This window comes from Mustelus asterias, chromosome 2 (genome assembly GCF_964213995.1).
Source record: "Mustelus asterias chromosome 2, sMusAst1.hap1.1, whole genome shotgun sequence".
Lineage (NCBI taxonomy): Eukaryota > Metazoa > Chordata > Chondrichthyes > Carcharhiniformes > Triakidae > Mustelus > Mustelus asterias.
The window spans coordinates 127,766,937-127,787,847 of record NC_135802.1 but is presented as its reverse complement, the minus strand read 5'-3'; the positions used below and the strand labels follow the sequence as shown (position 1 = coordinate 127,787,847).

Sequence of the window (20,911 nt, the reverse complement as noted above, 5' to 3'; positions counted from 1 at the left end):
CTTTCTCTGCATGGAGGTCAGTGACCAGTGGAGTGCCCCAGGGATCTGTTCTGGGACCCTTGCTGTTTGTCATTTTCATAAATGACCTGGATGAGGAAGTGGAGGGATGGGTTGGTAAGTTTGCTGACGACACCAAGGTAGGTGGTGTTGTGGATAGTTTGGAGGGATGTCAGAAGTTGCAGCGAGACATAGATAGAATGCAAGACTGGGCGGAGAAGTGGCAGATGGACTTCAACCCGGATAAGTGTGTAGTGATCCATTTTGGCAGATCCAATGGGATGAAGCAGCAGTATAATATGAAGGGTACCATTCTTAGCAGTGTAGAGGATCAGAAGGACCTTGGGGTCCGGGTCCATAGGACTCTTAAATCGGCCTCGCAGGTGGAGGATGCGGTCAAGAAGGCGTACGGCGTACTAGCCTTCATTAATCGAGGGATTGAGTTTAGGAGTCGGGAGATAATGCTGCAGCTTTATAGGACCCTGGTTAGACCCCACTTGGAGTACTGCGCGCAGTTCTGGTCACCTCATTACAGGAAAGATGTTGAAGCCATTGAAAGGGTGCAGAGGAGATTTACAAGGATGTTGCCTGGATTGGGGGGCATGCCTTATGAGGATAGGTTGAGGGAGCTTGGTCTCTTCTCCCTGGAGAGACGAAGGATGAGAGGTGACCTGATAGAGGTTTACAAGATGTTGAGAGGTCTGGATAGGGTAGACTCTCAGAGGCTATTTCCAAGGGCTGAAATGGTTGCTACGAGAGGACACAGGTTTAAGGTGCTGGGGGGTAGGTACAGAGGAGACGTCAGGGGTAAGTTTTTCACTCAGAGGGTGGTGGGTGAGTGGAATCGGCTGACGTCGGTGGTGGTGGAGGCAAACTCGTTGGGGTCTTTTAAGAGACTTCTGGATGAGTACATGGGATTTAATGGGATTGAGGGCTATAGGTAGGCCTAGAGGTAGGGATATGATCAGCGCAACTTGTGGGCCGAAGGGCCTGTTTGTGCTGTGGCTTTCTATGTTCTATCATCCAGATCATTGATATAGATGACAAACAACAATGGACCCAACACCGATCCCTGTGGCACACCACTAGTCACAGGCCTCCACTCAGAGAAGCAATCCCCCACAACCACTCTCTGGCTTCTTCCATTGAGCCAGTGTCTAATCCAATTTACTACCTCCCCATGTATACCCAGCGACTGAACCTTCCTAACTAACCTCCCATGAGGGACCTTGTCAAAGGATGTTGGCTGAAAGGTATAATTCTGAGAATATGACTGTCAGGCTGTTGCTGGACTAGTTAGCGAGGGGAGCATCTCAGGGTAGATGGGGTGGGTGTGCCTTTGTTGATCTAGGTTGATGCTGTGTGGTCTGTTTGGTTTTATCCTTATCTGACTTTTTTTTTCAAAGTGGCTTTTTATAGCTTGTTAGACTATTTCAGAGGGCTGTTAAACATTGCTGTGGGTCAACAGTCAGACATTGGCTAGACCAGCCAAGGATGGCAGATTTCCTTCCCGAGCATGACATTACAGAATCAGATGTGTTTTTACGACAATTCGATAGTTTTATTGCCACTATCAGTAATACTTCCTTTTTATCCCCAAATTATTCAAACAGAATTTAAATTCTTCAGCTGCCATAGTGGGATCATTAGTCCAGACCTATGTTCCAGCAGCATTATTTATCATACTGCACCACATAGATTTAGAAATCAAAGAATATATCAGTGTTCAATCTTTTAAGCTTTGTCCTTGTCTGTTTCTTTGCATGCCTGAAATCAGAAAGCCAAGCACAAATATTTCCCTAGCTCATTAGTTAAATAGCAAAGGTAGCAAAACTAAAATCTCATAGTGACTATCTTCTGCACTACATACTTCCAATGTTCCCTGCTCAATAGCAAGAAATAACAGAAGCTAAGCCACGCGCTGAACAGCGGTTAGCCACACAAATCTCAGTTTCTCCCCGAAAATAGCTGTGCCACTCCCAAACTACTTCATAACACTCACTTGACTTGAATTTAATATCATAACCCTCCTCCTTCACTGTTGCTGGGTCAAAATCCTGGAACTCCCTCCCTAACAGCATCATAGGTAAACCTACACCACATGGATGGACGACAGCAGCTCAAGAAGGTAGCTCACCACCATCTTCTCAAGGGCAATTAGTGATAGGCAATAAATGCTTGTGACACCCACATTCATAGAATCCCTACGGTACAGAAGGAGACCATTGGCCCATCGAGTCTGTACTGACCTCAATCCCACTCGGGCCCTATTCCCGTAAACCCACCTATTTACCTTGCCAATCCCCCTGACACTAGGGTCAACTTAGCATGGCCAATCCACCCAACCAGCACATCTTTGGACTGTGGGAGGAAACCGGAGCATCCGGAGGAAACCCCCACAGACGCAGGGAGAAAGTGCAAACTCCACACAGACAGACATTCTGTGAAAAAATATTAAAAACTTGCCTCAAAAGTTCCAGAAGACCTGGTGTCAAGGAACAACAAAAATAACTTGGATTAATATAGCGCTTTAATGTAATAAACAATCCCGGGGCAGTTCAAAGGAACATTATAAAACAAAACATAATACTCAACCACAGGTGGTGGTGGAAGCAGATTCTATAACAATGTTTAAGAGGCACCTGGATAGATACATGAATGGCAGGGGATAGAGGGATATGGACCACGCTGAGGCAAGAAAATATTAGATTAGCGAGGTATCTGTGTCGGCACAGACTTGGTGGGTCGAGAGCCTGTTCCTGTGCTGTACTGTTTTTTGTTCACATAAAAGATATGAGGGCCAATGAGCTAAAAGCTTGATCAGAGTTATTCTTTATAAGGAGTTTCTTAAAGGAGAAAAGTGAGGCAGAGAGATTTTTATTAATGACTTAGAGGAGGGGGCTGAAGGGTGTATCAGTAAATTTGCTGATGACACCAAGATTGGTGGAGTAGTGAATGAGGTGGAGGGCTGTTGTAGACTGCAAAGAGACATAGATAGGATGCAAAGCTGGGCTGAAAAATGGCAGATGGAGTTTAACCCTGATAAATGTGAGGTGATTCATTTTGGTAGGACAAATGTAAATGTGGATTACAAGGTCAAAGGTAGGGTTCTGAAGACGGTGGAGGAACAAAGAGATCTTGGGGTCCATATCCACAGATCTCTGATGGTTGCCACTCAACTGGATAGAGCTGTGAAGAAGGCCTATAGTGTGTTAGCTTTTATTAACAGGGGGTTGGAGTTTAAGAGCCGTGGGGTTATGCTGCAACTGTACAGGACCTTGGTGAGACCACATTTGGAATATTGTGTGCAGTTCTGGTCACCTCACTATAAGGAGGATGTGGAAGCACTGGAAAGAGTGCAAAGGAGATTTACCAGGATGCTGCCTGGTTTGGAGTGTCGGTCTTATGAGGAAAGGTTGAGGGAGCTAGGGCTGTTCTCTCTGGAGCGGAGGAGGTTGAGGGAAGACTGAATAGAGGTTTATAAAATGATGATGGGGATAGATAGAGTGAATGTTCAAAGACTATTTCCTCGGGTGGATGGAGCTATTACAAGGGGGCATAACTATAGGGTTCATGGTGGGAGATACAGGAAGGATGCCCGAGGTAGGTTCTTTACTCAGAGAGTGGTTGGGGTGTGGAATGGACTGCCTGCAGTGATAGTGGAGTCAGACACTTTAGGAACATTTAAGCGGTTATTGGATAGGCACATGGAGCACACCAGGATGATAGGGAGTGGGATAGCTTGATCTTGGTTTCAGATAAAGCTCGGCACAACATCGTGGGCCGAAGGGCCTGTTCTGTGCTGTACTGTTCTATGTTCGATGTTCTAGAGATGTATAGAGGGAATTCCAGAGTGTAGTGACAAGGCAATTGAAAGCATATCCACTAATGGTGGAACGACTGAAGTAAGGGATGCTCAAGAGGGCAAACTTGTAGGAGCATGGATATCTTAGAGGGTTGTAAAGCTGGAGAAGATTACAAAGATAGGGAGGGGCTAGGCTAATGAAAGGATTTGAAAACGAGAATGGGAATTTTAAAATGGAGGCATTGCATAAGCAGGAACCAGAATTGGTCAACAAGCAGGGCCAATGGTGCAAGCTAGGGCACAGGCAGGTTTTGATGACCTTGTTTTCAGAGCTTAGGAAATGGGAGACTGGCCAGGAATACATTAGAACGGAAAAGTCTGGAGGATTTGAGCAGAGTCAAGGCAAGGGTGGAGCATCAGAACCACAACCATCAGACAACAAGGGAGTTGCATTAACCCTTAGAGTCATACATATGGAAACATGCACTGTAATAATACAAAGCAGCACTAGGAATGGCTCTGAATCTCTAACACAGCAACCCCACAACAAAGACAGTGAACTCCTTCCTTCATTTTCTTGAAACCTATATGGGTTGCAGTGTAAAGTAAAGTAAAGTTTATTTATTAGTCACAAGTAAGGCTTACATTAACACTGCAATGAAGTTACAGCCACAGTCCGGCGCCTGTTCGGGTCAATGCACCTAACCAGCACATCTTTCAGAATGTGGGAGGAAACCCTCGCACACACGGGGAGAACGTGAAAACTCCACACAGACAGTGACCCAAGCCGGGAATTGAACCCGGGTTCCTGGCGCTGTGAAGCAGCAGTGCTACCCACTGTGCTACCGTGCCTCCCACATGGTACTGTGCTACCATGTACCCGCAAAACTATATACACTCATCCATTATTGCCACCCACACAGTCCATTCCTTTCTTTATCAGTGTACTTCTAACTTATTTTGAATTATATCCCTAATTTCAAAAATGAAAAATTCTGAATACAATGCCGTGGCCTCAATGGTAACCCTGAAAATCTCTGAAGTATCTAGATCTTCTTCCATTAACCCTGAAGCAGGTTCCATGCTCAAAACAATCTTCCTCAACCCAAACTAACCCTGCATGAATCAGCCTGCCTGAAGGATTATTCAATCTATATTTTTCCTTCTAATCTTTAATCCCATATCTAGCCATTTATCCAGCTCGGATTGTCTTAAGGCGATAATCAACAATGGCATATTTGATTGAGCTGAAAGTGTATGTCACATGTATGCGAGAGTTAATGGAGCAAATTTTCTGACCTCTAGTCTCATTTAATTTTGAACTAGTTCTGTACTCGCCATCAGCTATTTAACCTATATAGATCACATTATACAAGTCTCTCTGTCCAGCTTTTTTTTCCCATCAATGATGGTAAGCTTGATTTCATTCCTCTCCTCATACTGTACATCTCTAGCTCCTGTCACATTGTGAATCCTCTGCAATACCAATGTTTAATTGAACATGAGGTATCTAAAAATCACACAAAAATGTGCTCTTAACAGTTCTATAATGCTAATATATTTGCATTCACAGTCAGAAGTTATTTGTATTTAATGTTCAATAAAAACAGATTCTATAGTAATATGTTCTGGTTTATCTATCAAATACTTATTTGACTGAAAAAGGTCCACACAAGGCATCCATAGGAAAATTGTATTGGTTGTAGGCCACTTTTTTTTTAAATTCAAAGGTTTGTGAATATTTTAATTCTTTATCCCATGGGTTGTGGATGCTCCATCATTGAATGTATCAAAGGCTAGAATAGACAGATTTTTGGGTTCATAGAATTAAGGGATATGGGGAATGAGTGGGAAAATGGAGTTGAACCCCAAGATCATCCAGGAGCCCATTAAACAACAGAGCAAGCTTGAGGGGCTGCATGGTCTACTCCTGTTCCTATTTCTTGTTATTGTATTTTCACCTCCATTTGTATCACTTAGGAAATCTAAGGGCCCACTCTTTTCCCCTTTTACCATTTGCTGACCTGATGCTCACTAGGTTTTTTTCCCCCCAGCATCAAGTTTAAACATCAGAGGGGGCAGGTAGGTCTTCCTGCCATTGCAAGTGGTTGCAGACTGACTGGGCCAGTTACAATAATACGAAATGTCAGAAATCAAATATTTCAGATGTTCTAAATATGACAATTAAACAGAAACTTTTGTCTATATTTTAGGTCAGGTAGCATCTGTGGAAAAACAGATGTTGTTCAATGTTTTGGACCTTTTCTAAGGACAGCTATTTGGTCCACTCAGAATCTGATCACCTGAAAGAGTGATATCCCAACTGAATTGGTGATGGTTCTAGCCTCCCAATGTGCAGCTCATATGTAGCTAGTTGCAACACATAAATAAATGTCAGGATCTGAATAGGCCAGTGGAGCTCACACCATATAAAAGCAGTTTTATTTTTTCTCTGTTACAATAGAACCAGCTCCTACCAGCACCAACTGCAGTGATTTGCCTATTATCTAGGGCAACAATGTCCACACAATACCTAATTTGAAAATGGGACAATATGAATCCCGTGTGATCTCAATTAATCAGAAGCTCAGGTGGTCAAGTGTTGATTGCTGCGCTGACTAATTTCACATACTCAGCTTTAATTTCTCAAAGTTGCTAATTGCAAATCATTAGAAATCCCATTCAATTAAGAATACAGACTTAGCTCAGTCCTTTGTTAATTAAAAATGTTATACTGTTCTTTATTGAACTCTCCTTGCTTCAGTAATAGTTCTGTTTGCCCTTCACACTCGAATGGACTGCTAGCAGCAGCTTTTTCAACCAACTGAGTACCCTATTTTATGGGTAATTTTTGTCCATCAAATTCTAAGTTAACACTTTTGAGGCTATAGTCCAGAACTACCGTTCATTTTAGGCCTTCACTGCAAAATGTTTTTCTTAAAATGCCATATGCCCGATGATTTGACCAGGTTTTTGGTCACCTCTCTTTCTTTGGCAAATTTTTTTTTTTCTAATTATGCTCCAGTAAAGCACCTTTTGAACATTTTCCTACGTTAAAGGCACTGTATTAATGCAAGTTATTATTCCTGTCCGCTGAATCATTATCGTGGGTTTGCCAAATCATATTTAATTACTGTACTGTATCGTGATGCAACAAAATAAACACTGAACTGAACTATGTACAGAATGTGCCTTATAAATTTTTGTCTTCAAATTCGGGATCATAGTCAGCCATCAATACAATAATATCGTTTGGTGTACTCTTATTTCATTAAATTATTTGTTGCCACCCTATCCTTGTTCTGCACGGGGAGTCCATTATGGATGCCGTTTTTAATCCAGTCTTACACATGCTTGTTAATTTAAAGGAGATTTTATTTTATGCAATCTCTTGGGATCTAAATTTTCCTGGACACAAATCATCCCCATCTTTTGGATGAACCTATTTCTGTAATAAAATTGTGCATCAATTCCTTGCTGTTATATACACTTTTGTATTTAATTTGAATTTCTAACAGCTGAAAATAGCTCAATAGCTGAATAAATTCCCCAATCTTGTTCTCCCAGCAGGTAACTATGTTGAAAGGAGCACAGTTGAACAATTGATGCGACAGTCTTCTAAAAATATCTCAACTCCATGTTTCCTTTGAATCACAAAACTATAGAATGGTTACAGCACAGGACTCCTTCTGTACTTGCTCTCTGCATGAATAATTCAGATAATCCCACTTCCCTGCCCCCTGCAAATTTATCTCAGGTGCTTATCCAAATCCCTCTTGAAAGTCATAATTGAATCTGCCTCCATCACCATCTCAAGGAGCTCTGTCCAAATCCTAACCCCTTGCTTCTTATGTTGCCTTTGCTTCTTTTGCCATTCACTTTTAATTTATTTCCTCTAGTTTTTGACCCTTCCACCAAGTGGAAAAGTTTCTCTCAATCCACCGTCTAGACCCCTCAGGAACTTGTACACCTCGATCTAAATCTGCTCTCAATCTTTTCTTCTCCAAGGGCAGTTTTCCCAATCTACCTTCATAATTGAAGTCCTTCATTCTTGTAAACCTTTTCTGCACCTTCTCCAAAGCCTTCACATCTTTCCTTCAGAGGGATGCCCAGAATTGGACACAACTTCAGTTGAGGTCAAACCAGTATTTTGTAAAGGCTCATCACAACTTCCTTGCTTTGTATTCTAAATATGGAATTCTTCAGTGCCTTTATTCTCATTTTTGTCCATTCAGGGCTGCTGGATCCCATCTGAAGAGTCACTAAATTACATCCTAATCTGCTGCAGTAGAAGTTAATTACGCATTATCCATACAGTGAGAGTTTAATTTCAAACTTGCCACCCTGACAATTGCCACATTCAGGCCCAGCAAATATCTATTAGAATTGAAGAAAAAATGTAGGACCAATAGCTGTGGTAAAATTATAGATCCATGGTTTTAATTACCTTAAGCCACTCTACAATTATTGAAGCAAGCCCAACTCTTTTTTTCATTGCTTGTTTGATGGCATGAGAAGAAAGTATGAACAGATGGATATTACATTCTACTCACATTTCGTGGATGGGCAGATTGTGAATGAAGTCCCAAAGACATGAGAAGTCGTAATTCTATCAAGGGTTCTGGACCCTATGACGACCACTGCATTAAACACACCGTAATAATTTTGGAAGGCTTGCTGCTCTTCAATTTTCAGTTAAGTAATGGTATAGAGCCCCGTTTAGAACAAAAAATATTTTCTTTATTTCACATTAGGTCAAAACAAATGATCTTAATCTTGGAAAGTTTATCACCCTTTAAATATTGTCTGCAACTTAGGCAACCAATTCTAACCGACTTTCAGTAGGACATTGGTGCACCATCCTAAGATTAGCAAAGAAAAAGTTGTAAAATTCAACTTGCTTCTCAATAAAGAAAAAGCTGGCTATTTAATTTGGATTGAAGCCTGGAGGACATGAAGATAATATAAACAAATCTAAGGTTGGAAATTTTCCACTGTCGTGCAGAAGTTCACAATCTTGCTTCTGAGGCGCCCCAGATCCCAAACCTGACCATGCTTTAGAATCAAACTTCCACAGATCCACTGCAACAAAAGCTATATTTTCTGTATAAAGATTAGTCATACAATTAAAAGGAATTTTTAAAATTAATGTGAAATATGCTAGAGAGCTGAGCAACAATTCACTCCAGTCTCTCTAAGCTATGTATGCATTAAAAACAGAGTGGTTTTAGGATTCTATTCGATTTGTATTTGCAAGTGATACTGTTACATAACTTGTTGATTACAGTTCAAGAGCACCTACTGTAAAGTGACTAAAGTGACGGCTGTTCTGTTGTTTATCTGAACTCAGTGCACTGCTTTACATTTGCCACTGGGTAGCAGTACACCAATTCACTTATTGAAGCACAATGGACACTTTTACTCATACAAACTAACAGATTCTTCTTTGTCAGGAAGGACATGACCCAAGAAAGCAATAATACCAATGAGACACAGAAAATCTTCACATTATCCCTCCCTGAGCTTTACAAAATTACATTGTCAAACAAATTTCAAGTGGTAGTTCAACCTGATGGCCTCCAGGAATAACACACACCAGACCATCATCAACAGGAGGACAGGGAATTTTGGACTGATCCTGGCAACAGCAGAATGGGGCCACAGTAAACATAATTCAACAAGAGCTACTCACCATCAGGTATAGAATGAGGTACTTCATTCTTTAGACGACACATACATATAGCACTGCAATCTACTTTTACTGTCAAATCAATCGGTGTTCTTACTGGGTTGCAAGCTCCAAGCCAACAGTATAGTTTGAAAACTAGAAATCCCTGCAACAACTCTCATACATAATAAAGCATTAAGATTCCTCTTTACTGAGCAAAAATAGACCCCAAACCTCACTACCCCCACCATCACACAGAGCAAGTAATCAGCATTTACCCATCACAGTAAATCAGTAAACTGCCCATCACCACACCCACTCCCACCAAGCAAGATTTTGGTCTCCTTCTCAACTCCAAAGACAATGGTCCCTCTTTGCCCCACAGAACAAAGGAATCTGCGCAACATAAGCATTCCCAAAAATTCCTGGAGAATGATGGCTGGGAAGGAGCAAATCCAACTAGTGGGTATCAAGGTTTCTGGAAGCACCGGTAGAGGTCCCATCCCAAAGCAAACTGAAAAACAAAACCATTAGCTGCCCATACTCCCAATCACTGTGCAGGAATTAACTAACCATGTTCCACTCCATACCTCCAGCTCAAATACCCATTCATTCACTGCTGGTTGCATTTTTGTTTCCTCCACTACCTGGCAATTTCTACTCCATTCAACACCAAACTCATGAGCTGCAGTTCTCCATTCACAGGTTACACTTATCCCATTTCATTTTCCTTTGATAGTAATTGCCTGTCTGACTGCATTTTACAAATCCTCCCATCCAGCTGTATTTTGTTCCCAGTGGCTGACTGGTTGCTCAATCGCTGTCTGTTTATCCTCAGCTGATCTGAATTCCTCTTCTTTAGAACTGAACAACACTTCATCTTTCCCACCAACATGCTGCTTCACTTCTTGTCTATTCTCCATTCCTGTTTAACTCTTTACTTACCCTTTCTCTCTTCACCCATATCTCCAACCCTCAGCGTTGGTTCTTTTATACATCTCTAAGCTTGACCACATACACATGTGCAGACCTAAGGAGACCAATTAGCTGCATAGTAAGTCAAATTCCTTCCTAAGAATATAACAAATAGAAGCTTGAGTAAGTCATTTAGGCCTTCAAGCCTGCTCTGCATTCAACAGTACCTGAACTTTCCTGCACTAACTCTAATGCTCTTAATTCCCTTAGTATCTCTGTCTTGAATATATTGAATTATTGAGAATGCTCAGAGGTAGACAACACCAAAGATTCACAACCCTTTAAGTAAAGACATTTCTTATCTTAGTCCTAAATAGCCAACCCCTTGTCAGACTGTGACCTTGTTTTGGATTCCCCAGCTCAAGGAAATATTTTCTCAGCATTTACTTTGCCAAGCCCTTCAAGGATTTTGTACGTTTAATTTAGATGATTTCTCTTTTTTCCAAATGCCAGGAAATATAGGCTTAGTGTTCTCATAAGAATATCCCCTCATCCTAGGAACCAGTCTGGTGAATCTTTGTTGTAGTTCTCTTGGGCAAATATGTCCAGTCAAAGATAAGGTAAACTGCAGTCAGTACTCCAGGTGTGGCCTCACCAATGTCCTGTATAATTGTAGCAAGATTTTTTTACCCTTATACGTCAATCCCTTTGTAACAAAAGCTAACACAGAATTTGCTGTCCTTGCTGCTTGCACTTGTGTGTTAATTTCCCATGATTCATATGCATGAACATCCAGGTCCCTTGAATACAAACATTTCTCAGCCTCTCTCCACTCAAAAATATTATTTTTTTACTTTTCCGTCCCAAGTAGATAACTTAATATTTCACCACATATTGTATTCCATCAACCGAAATCTTGCCCATTCACCCAATCTGTACAGTCTCTTTCCATCCTTCTCACTGCTTACTTTTCCACCTAACTTAGCATTGTCAACAAACTTGGATGTATTACACTTGCTTCCCATATTAAATTCATTATTACAGATTGTAGGTAGCTGGGGCCCAATTACTCATCTTTGCTGTCGTAGCAAGTAGCTACAGTCTGCCAACCTCAGAATAGCCTAATTCTTCCAAATTTGTTTTCTATCCTTTAATAAATCCACCCCAATGTTATTCCTCAATCCCACGAGTCCTAATTTTACGTATTAACTTTTGCACCTTTACAATTTGCTTTTTGAAATACAAATACTCTACATCCACTGATACCCTTTATCCATTTCACTAGTTACATCCTCAAAAACTTCAACAGATTTGTCAAACAATGCTTCCCTTTCATAAATTCATGTTGACTCTGCTTATTTATATTATGATATACCCTATGTTCCTAATAATAGATTCTAGCATTTTACATACAACTGAGATTAGTCTGACTGGCCTACAATTCCATGCGTCCTCCATTCATCCTTTCTTAAATAGCAAGATAACGTTTGAAATATTTGAATCTTGGGAACTGTTCTAGAATCTACGAAATTCTGGAAGATCTAAACTACTATATCCACCATCTCTGAACTAGCACATTTAAGACACTAGGATGAGGGCATCAGGTCCAGATTTATTGCCACTTAATCCTATTCATTTCTTTAGTTTTTTTTAAGTTCCTCAATCTTACTAGACCATTGGATTCTTATTTATTCCAGAATGTTCTTTCTGCCTTCTATCATGAGGACAGATATAAAGTATTATATAAGTTTAATGCCTCTGTCATTTCCATATTCCCTATTATAGTTTCTTCAATCACTGTCTCTAGGAGATCAAAGTTTATTCTTGCTAATCTCTTCTATGATAATCGAACCTTTAGAAATGCTTACACTCTGCTTGTATGTCCATTGCTCATCTACTCTAATATTCTCTTTCCTTTCAATTTCTTGGTCCTCCTTTGGTGTATTCTAAAATCCTCCCAAATCCTCAGGGCTCTCTACCTTTTTTGGTCACATTGTAAGCCTTTCTGCTATCTAATATTCTGTAACACCTGATCAGCATGTAAAAAACAATCTTTCTGTGGGATTTATGTGGCTCAAAAGAATGTAAATTTGTTACAAATTATGTAATAATTGTTTAAATGGCTGGCAATTGCTCATCTACTGTATATTTTAATGTAGTTTCCGAATCCACCTTAGCCAATTCACTCAAACTCACTTCTCACACCTACATAGTTTGCTTTGTTTAGATACAAGGCCAGAAATTCTGACTTTCAAGCTCTCTCATATTATGGTCACTCTTGCCTATAAGCCCCTTTACTACAAGTTTATTAATTAATCCTGCCTCATCGTATAGTACAATCCAAAATAGACTATTCCCTTGTTAGCTCCTCAACATACTAATCCAGAAAACTATCTGCTGTACATTTCATGAACTTGACTCCCACCCTATAACTGCAAATTTCAGATTGCCCAATTACTTTATTACTCTCAATTTTCCTGATTTATTCTCTACCCTAAACTACAACAAATGTTACAGAGCCTATGAACAATTCCTATCTATGTTTTCTGCCCCTTGCTATTAATTAGCTCTATCCAAACTAATTCTCTCTCACAATTTTTGAGCTAAGATCCTTTAGTCTACCATCTTTGCCCAATCCTTTATCAGGGTTACTCTTCCACCTTCTCCATTTAGCATATCTCTTAAAAGTCAAGTATCCTGGAATATTTTTCCAATCCATCATGACTTTTAGAAATTGATGGGTTTCATCTATCTGTGCTATATATTCACTAATTTGTATGAATGCTTTGTGCACAGATATAGTGCCTTCAGTATTGTGTTTGATTTGCCCTCGTGTCAGTCACTGCTGCCATATTGCTTTTGTTACTCTTACTGCCCCTTCCTGACCAATGCTGCTTACTTTTACCCAAACTGCTGCTCTACTCACATAATCTATCAATATCGCCTTATTTTATGCGTGCATCTTCCACTGCTTACAGTCAGCTGCATCCACATTACTCTTTAGCTCCATAAGGATCTAAGCAATGACATGATATTCTACTTAGCAGTTCACTGTAATCCAAAACAATGCTTCTCACAAGCATTGTATATTTCAATTTTTATAATTTCATATTCAGTCTCACATGATACCTGTCATATAAATTTAATGGGGAGTTTTTAGATAGCCTAAGTAGACTATTAACAGGCTATGCCAACCTATAACAGGTAACATCTAGCTATGAGGTTACAAGTAAGCAGACAATATCCATGCCACAAAAGTGGCACATCAAGAAAGGCAGTTGGCCATTTCCCCTGACTTTAAAGAGCACCACTATTGAAAGCGGCCACACTACAATGTTTGTAAATGTCTTCAGCATAGTGATAATATTCGAGCTACTGCACTGAAAACATCTGTACCAGAGCTGGCTGCTTTACAAGCTGTTCCAGTGTAATCATGCGACTGACATCTGTCTGACAAAGTGTCTGTGTATATATATATATATATATATAGACATAACCTATCCACATAGAAATATAGTTCTATCTCCTTTCTTCCAACCATCAACAACACCTACACATCAATAATCTGGTCTACATTGCTCAATTCAGGTTTAGCCAGAAACACTTGGCTCCAGGCCTCATGGTATAGCCTGTGATGCATCGGGGGGGGGGGGCTGAAAATCCAACAAAGTACAAGGAGTAAATCCAACAAAGTACAAGGAGTAACTGGGGGGTCAAAAAGAAAATCATCCAGTGATTGGACTCCTACATATTGCAAAGGAAGATGGCTTTGGTTAGTTATCAAAGCCTGGAGCATCATTCCAGAGGGCAAACCAACTCCAGTTACTTTGTTAATGACCTTTCCTCTCCTCAACACCATAAGATCAGGTCTGGAACTATTTGCCGGTGATTCCAGTATTCAGCCCTTTCCACAACTCCTAATATGAAGAAACTCGGGCCAGCAGGAGTTGGATAATATCCCAAATGGGTGAACATGTGCCATGTTGGATGTCCGGCGTGTAGTTGAACCCTCTCTGCAACACTCCGCCCGCCACTAGACTCACATCATCAACACCCTGCGCCCAGCCGGCACAGAGTCAGGATAACCCCAGCCACACTCACCCTCAGGGCCGCTGCCGGAAAGACGGGGAGGGGAGAGGGAGAGGGATGGTTGTCACTCAGAAAGTTCCGAGCTGGACGGTGTGGGCTCGAGAGAGAAGAGGCGCGGCATTCCGCGAAGCAGGGGGGAGGGGCCGGGTGATTACGCTCAGCGGGGAAGGGGCGTAGTGACGCAAGGCGGGGGTGGAGCGAGGCTGCGCGACGCTACGCGCGGCGGGGGGCGATGGCGCGGGGAGGATGGGGGGGCGCGGGGAGGATGGGGGGGCGCGGAGGGGTGAGGGGGGGGGGCGCGGGGGGGTGAGGGGGGGGGGCGCGGGGGGGTGAGGGGGGGGGGCGCGGGGGGGTGAGGGGGGGGGCGCGGGGGGGTGAGGGGGGGGGGTGAGGGGGGGGGGCGCGGGGGGGTGAGGGGGGGGGGCGCGGGGGGGTGAGGGGGGGGGTGAGGGGGGATGGCGCGGGGGGGTGAGGGGGGATGGCGCGGGGGGGTGAGGGGGGATGGCGCGGGGGGGTGAGGGGGGATGGCGCGGGGGGGTGAGGGGGGATGGCGCGGGGGGGTGAGGGGGGATGGGGGGGATGGCGCGGGGGGGGTGAGGGGGGATGGCGCGGGGGGGGTGAGGGGGGATGGCGCGGGGGGGATGGCGCGGGGGGGGGTGAGGGGGGATGGCGCGGGGGGGTGGGGGGGGATGGCGCGGGGGGGTGGGGGGGGATGGCGCGGGGGGGTGAGGGGGGATGGGGGGATGGCGCGGGGGGATGGCGCGGGGGGATGGGGGGGTGGCGTGGTGGGATGGGGGGTGGCGCGGGGGGGGGATGGGGGGTGGCGCGGGGGGGTGAGGGGGGATGGCGCGGGGGGGTGAGGGGGGATGGCGCGGGGGGGTGAGAGGGGATGGCGCGGGGGGGTGAGGGGGGATGGCGCGGGGGGGTGAGGGGGGATGGCGCGGGGGGGTGAGGGGGGATGGCGCGGGGGGGTGAGGGGGGATGGCGCGGGGGGTTGAGGGGGGATGGCGCGGGGGGGTGAGGGGGGATGGCGCGGGGGGGTGAGGGGGGATGGCGCGGGGGGGTGAGGGGGGATGGCGCGGGGAATGGAGCGGGTTGGAGCGGGGGAATGGAGCGGGTTGACACGGGGCGGGGGGGATAGAGCAGGTGAAGCGCGGTCGGGGGCATTGATGTTGTTGATAGAGGCAGGACCTGGTTGGAGTGCTGTCTTCCCCCCCCACCAATCTTTTCTGGAAAATCTCAGCAGGTCTGAGAGCATCTGTGGAGCTTCTCGGCCTTTTGGCTAAGATCAAGTGTAGTATCGACATGCTGTACTTGTTTGAAGTCATTAGGTTACATTGTAGCTTCATTTGAAGCAATTTTTAAAAGCAGCATCTGGGCCTTTTGGCTGAGATGCAAATGAGATCAAGCTTTGGAGGTGGTGCAATGCCTATTCCAATCAGCTTGGATCATGTAGATCAAGCCCAAGACACGAGGTGAGAGCCCTGTCTTGTCAGGTTGGATCGGGAATGTCTCACTCGATGAGACTCTGAATTGGACTTGATAGGACTGAATTGGATATAAACAAAAAAAAATCTGTGGAGACGTAATAAGTAGTCTCACAACACCAGGTTAAAGTAATAATAACGCCAACATTTCAAATTTGGCCCTTCATCAGAGCTAAGAGCAAAGGGAATCAGAAAAGATTTATACTAAAGGGGGTGGGGCTGTAATTGGGCAAAGGGAATGTCAGTGAGGATGAAGAAAGTTTAAAGAGGTGCTTAGAAGTTGTTTTTATTCATTCGTGTGACATGGGCGTCGCTGGCTGGTCAGCATTTATTGCCCATCCCTAGTTGCCCTTGAGAAGGTGGTGGTGAGCTGCCTTCTTGAACAGTCCATGTTCTGTGGGTTGACCCAAAATGCCATTAGGGAGGGAATTCCAGGACTTTGACCCAGTGACTGCGAAGGAACGGTGATATATTTCCAAGTCAGGATGGTGAGTGGCTTGGAGGAGAACTTGCAGGAGGTGGTATTCTCATGTATCTGCTGCCCTTGTCCTTCTAGGTCGAAGTGGTCATGTGTTTGGAAGATGCTGCCTCAAGGATCTTTGGTGAATTGCTGCAGTGTATCTTGTAAATAATACACTGCTACTACTGAGCATCGGTGGTGGAGGGATTGAATGTTTGTAGATGTGGTGCCAATGAACCGTGCTTTGTCCTGGATGGTGTCAAGCTACTTGAGTGTTATTGGAGCTGCACCCATTCAGGCAACTGGAGTATTCCATCACACTCCTGACTTGTGCATTGCAGATGGTGGATAGGCTTTGGGGAGCCATGAGGTGAGTTACTCACCACTGTATTCCTAGCCTCTGACCTGTTCTTGTCGCCACTGTTTTTGTGGTGAGTCCAGTTAAGTTTCTGGTCAATGGTAACCCCAAAGATGTTGACAGTGGGGGATTCAATGATGGTAACACTATTGAATGTCAAGGGGCGGTGGTTAGAGTGTCTCTTATTGGTGATGGTCATTGCCTGGCATATGTGTGGCGCGACTGTTATTTGCCACTTGTCAGCTCAAGCCTGGATATTTTCCACATCTTGTTGCATTTGAACATGTACTGCTTCAGTATCTGAGGAGTTGCAAATGGTGCTGAACATTGTGCAATCATCGGCGAAAATTCCTACTTCTGATCTTATAGAAACATAGAAAAACTACAGCACAAACAGGCCCTTCGGCCCACAAGTTGTGCCGAACACATCCCTACCTTTTAGACCTACCTATAACCCTCCATCCTATTAAGCTCCATGTACTCATCCAGGAGTCTCTTAAAATACCCTATTGAGTTCGCCTCCACCACCACTGACGGCAGCCGATTCCACTCGCCCACCACCCTCTGTGTGAAAAACTTACACCTAACATCTTCCCTGTACCTACCCCCCAGCACCCTAAACCTGTGTCCTTTCGTAGCAGACATTTCCACCCTGGGAAAAAGCCTCCGAGAGTCCACCCGATCTATGCCTTTCAACATCTTATACACCTCTATTAGGTCTCCTCTTATCCTTCGTCTCTCCAAGGAGAAAAGACCGAGCTCCCTCAGCCTATCCTCATAAGGCATGCCACTCAATCCAGGCAACATCCTTGTAAATCTCCTCTGCATCCTTTCAATCTTTTCCACATCCTTCCTATAGTGAGGCGACCAGAACTGAGCACAGTACTCCAAGTGGGGTCTGATGAGGGTCTTATATAGCTGCATCATTATCCCTGGACTCCTAAACTCAATCCCTCGATTGATAAAGGCCAGCACACCATACGCCTTCTTAACCACCTCCTCCACCTGCGGGGCCGATTTCAGAGTCCTATGGACCCGGACCCCAAGGTCCTCCTGATCCTCTACTGTACTAAGAGTCTTTCCCTTTATATTGTACTCCTTCATCCCATTTGACCTACCAAAATGGACCACGACGCATTTATCTGGGTTGAAGTCCATCTGCCACTTGTCCGCCCAGTCTTGCATCCTATCTATGTCCCTCTGTAACTTCTGACATCCCTCCAGACTATCCACAACCCCACCAACCTTCGTGTCGTTGGCAAACTTACCAACCCATCCCTCCTCTTCCTCATCCAGGTCATTTATGAAAATGACAAACAGCAAGGGTCCCAGAACAGATCCCTGGGGCACACCACTGGTGACTGACCTCCATTTAGAAAAAGACCCATCTATTACCCACTCTCTGCCTCCTTTGGGCAAGCCAGTTCTGGATCCACAGGGCAGCAGCCCCTTGGATCCCATGCCCTCTCACTTTTTCTAGAAGCCTTGCATGGGGGACCTTATCGAACACCTTGCTAAAATCCATATAAACCACATCTACCGCTTTCCCTTCGTCAATGTGTTTAGTCACATTTTCAAGAACTCCACCAGGCTCGTAAGGCACGATCTGCCCTTGACAAAGCCATGCTGAGTATTCTTGAGCATACTAAACCTCTCTAAATGCTCATATATCCTGTCCCTCAGGATCTTCTCCATCAGTTTACCAACCACTGAGGTTAGACTCACCGGTCGGTAATTACCTGGGCTATCCCTATTCCCCTTCTTGAAAATAGGAACCACATCCGCAATCCTCCGGCACCTCTCCCGTCTCCATCGATGACGCAAAGATCATCGCCAGAGGCTCTGCAATCTCTTCCCTCGCCTCCCACAGTAACCTGGGGTACATCCCATCCGGACCCGGCGACTTATCTATCTTGATGCCATTCAAAGATTCCAGCACAACCTCTTAAAGTCCGCATACTCAATCCTTTCAGTCCACCGCACGCCCGCAGTACATCCACCCAGGTCCTTCTCCTCTGTGAAAACCGAGGGAAGGTCATTGATGAAGCAGCTGAAGATTGTTAGGCCTAGGACGCTACCCTGAGGGACTCCTGCAGTGATGTCCTGGAGCTGAGATAACTGACCCTCCACAACCACAACCATCTTCCTATGTATCAGGTATGACTCCAACCAGCGGAGGATTTGCCCCCCGATACCCATTGATTCCAGTTTTGCTAGGGCTCCTTGATGCCACACTCAGACAAATGCTGTCTTGATGTCAACAGCTGTCACTCTCATCTCACCTCTGGTGTCCAATAAGATATCAGAATGCGTGAATGAAACATCTCAGCACCTTTCTCAGCTTTCTTCATCCTCATTTACATTCCCTTTGTCCCATTACAGCACCCCCCCCCCCCTTTCATAGTATAAACCTTTTCTGATTTTCTTTGCTCTCAGCTCTGACAAAGGGTCTATTCTCTCCCCATAGATAGAATCATAGAATCTCTACAGTGCAGAAGGAGGCCATTCACCTTCGTGATGACGGACCAGAGGGACTCAGAGAATCAAGCCTGCAGTTTAACCAAATCATCTTTGCGGGTAGTATACTTGAATCTGGGGTATCCTCTTGTTTTATGTGGGCAATTTAAGGGTTAATAGAGTTATTATTAATAAACTTATTGAACCTTTACTTGTGGTTTGTCCTTTATCCATCTTGCAAATAAGGGCACCGGGTAAAACCTTGGAGTAAGCAAACTGGTTGAAAGTATCTGAGAATTAACAGGTACAGCATTAGCGCATCAGGTGCAGGGAACTTGTCAACTTTTCATCCCATTAGTTTTCTCATTTCCGTCTGCGTAGTGATGGTGATGAGTTCCTCCTTCCCTTTTGCCCTCTGCTTTTCTACTTATGTCACTGTCAACATACAAATTGTGTTAGGGATCAGATTAGAAACTCCAAGATATATTATGAAGTTAGCTTAGATCCCAAATACACTTCCTAAAAGGCACAATTGAAAAATCTTTCCAAAATAGCAACGGGACGTCAGACCACTGCAAGACAAATCAAAGGCAATGGGAGGATCTGGTGAGTTGGTGGTGAGGTAGACCTGGCTGTCAGTGTATATATGGAAATAATCACTGTATATTTGGATATTCATGATGTGGAGATGCCGGTGTTGGACTCTGTTTGTGAACAGAATTCCCACTCACCTGAAGAAGGGGCTTGCAGCTCCGAAAGCTTGTGTGGCTTTTGCTACCAAATAAACCTGTTGGACTTTAACCTGGTGTTGTTAAACTTCTTACTGTATTTGGATATTGCCAAGGCACAGCAAGTGGATGAGAAATAGAGAGCCGAAGTATAGATGGAGTACTCCAGAGGTAATGGTGTAGCAGAAGGAAAAAAAAACATTAGTGGTGATCTCTGGCTACAACTGGAAAGATAAGAATGGAACTAGGTGAGTGTATTCCTACACTCACCTAGTGCAGGATGATAGATGATGAAGGAGACGTAGTGGTGGAGAATGATATAGTTGTGTTATGAAGCAGAGATGGATTCCCCCCTCTGAGAACTAACACCTAATCACTCAAAGAGGAGAACCTTGCCTCATAATCTGTTAAAGTGAGTGTGAAGTGGTACGATCTGCTCTTCAGCAACTTTTGGTGGTTAAATCAAAATAACTCCCTGACTCTCTAAAGTTAACGTGTAACTATTTATCTAACTAACAGTGAACAAGTTAACTAAACTATTAACAAACCAAATAAAATACGATTCTAATGGAATGCTGTTCAGATAAATACAACTCCCACATATTAATAAAAAAAAGTAGGATTTTAGTCACTAAATTATAACCAGGTTTGGTTGATACTTCTGTATGGAATTCCTTTCTTCTTTAGTACCTTTTTTTATTGAGATGGTGCTCTCTCTGAAGACATGTGGGTGGCACAATGGTTAGCACTGCTGCCTCAGTGCCAGGGACCTGGGTTCAATTCCAGCCTTGGGTCACTGTCTATGTGGACTTTGCACATTTTACCGTGTCTGCATGGATTTCCTCCGGATGCTCCGGTTTCCTCCCACACTCCAAAGATGTGCAGCTTAGGTTGGTTATGCTAAGTTGCCGTTTAGTGTCAGGGGATTAGCAGGATAAATAAGTAAG

General features: G+C 44.0%; 1 protein-coding gene and 1 non-coding gene across 3 annotated transcripts in view; one reads left to right on the top strand and one right to left on the bottom strand.

Annotated features, from left to right (window-relative positions):
- rmp24 (ribonuclease MRP subunit p24) overlaps positions 1 to 14,605 on the bottom strand; it is a 75,409-nt gene extending 60,804 nt beyond the window's left edge. Inside the window, exon 1 of one of the 2 annotated variants that reach the window (XM_078241314.1) lies at positions 14,487 to 14,605. The gene's annotated coding sequence lies outside the window, so the exon portion shown is untranslated. Of the gene's footprint in view, positions 1 to 14,428 lie in introns of both variants that reach the window. The other variant, XM_078241319.1, reaches the window with a different exon arrangement.
- Positions 14,606 to 15,736: 1,131 nt separating this feature from the next.
- On the top strand, positions 15,737 to 15,935 carry LOC144482154 (U2 spliceosomal RNA). The gene has a single exon (XR_013495881.1). It is a non-coding gene; the product is annotated as a U2 spliceosomal RNA (small nuclear RNA).
- The last annotated feature ends 4,976 nt before the right edge of the window (positions 15,936 to 20,911 follow it).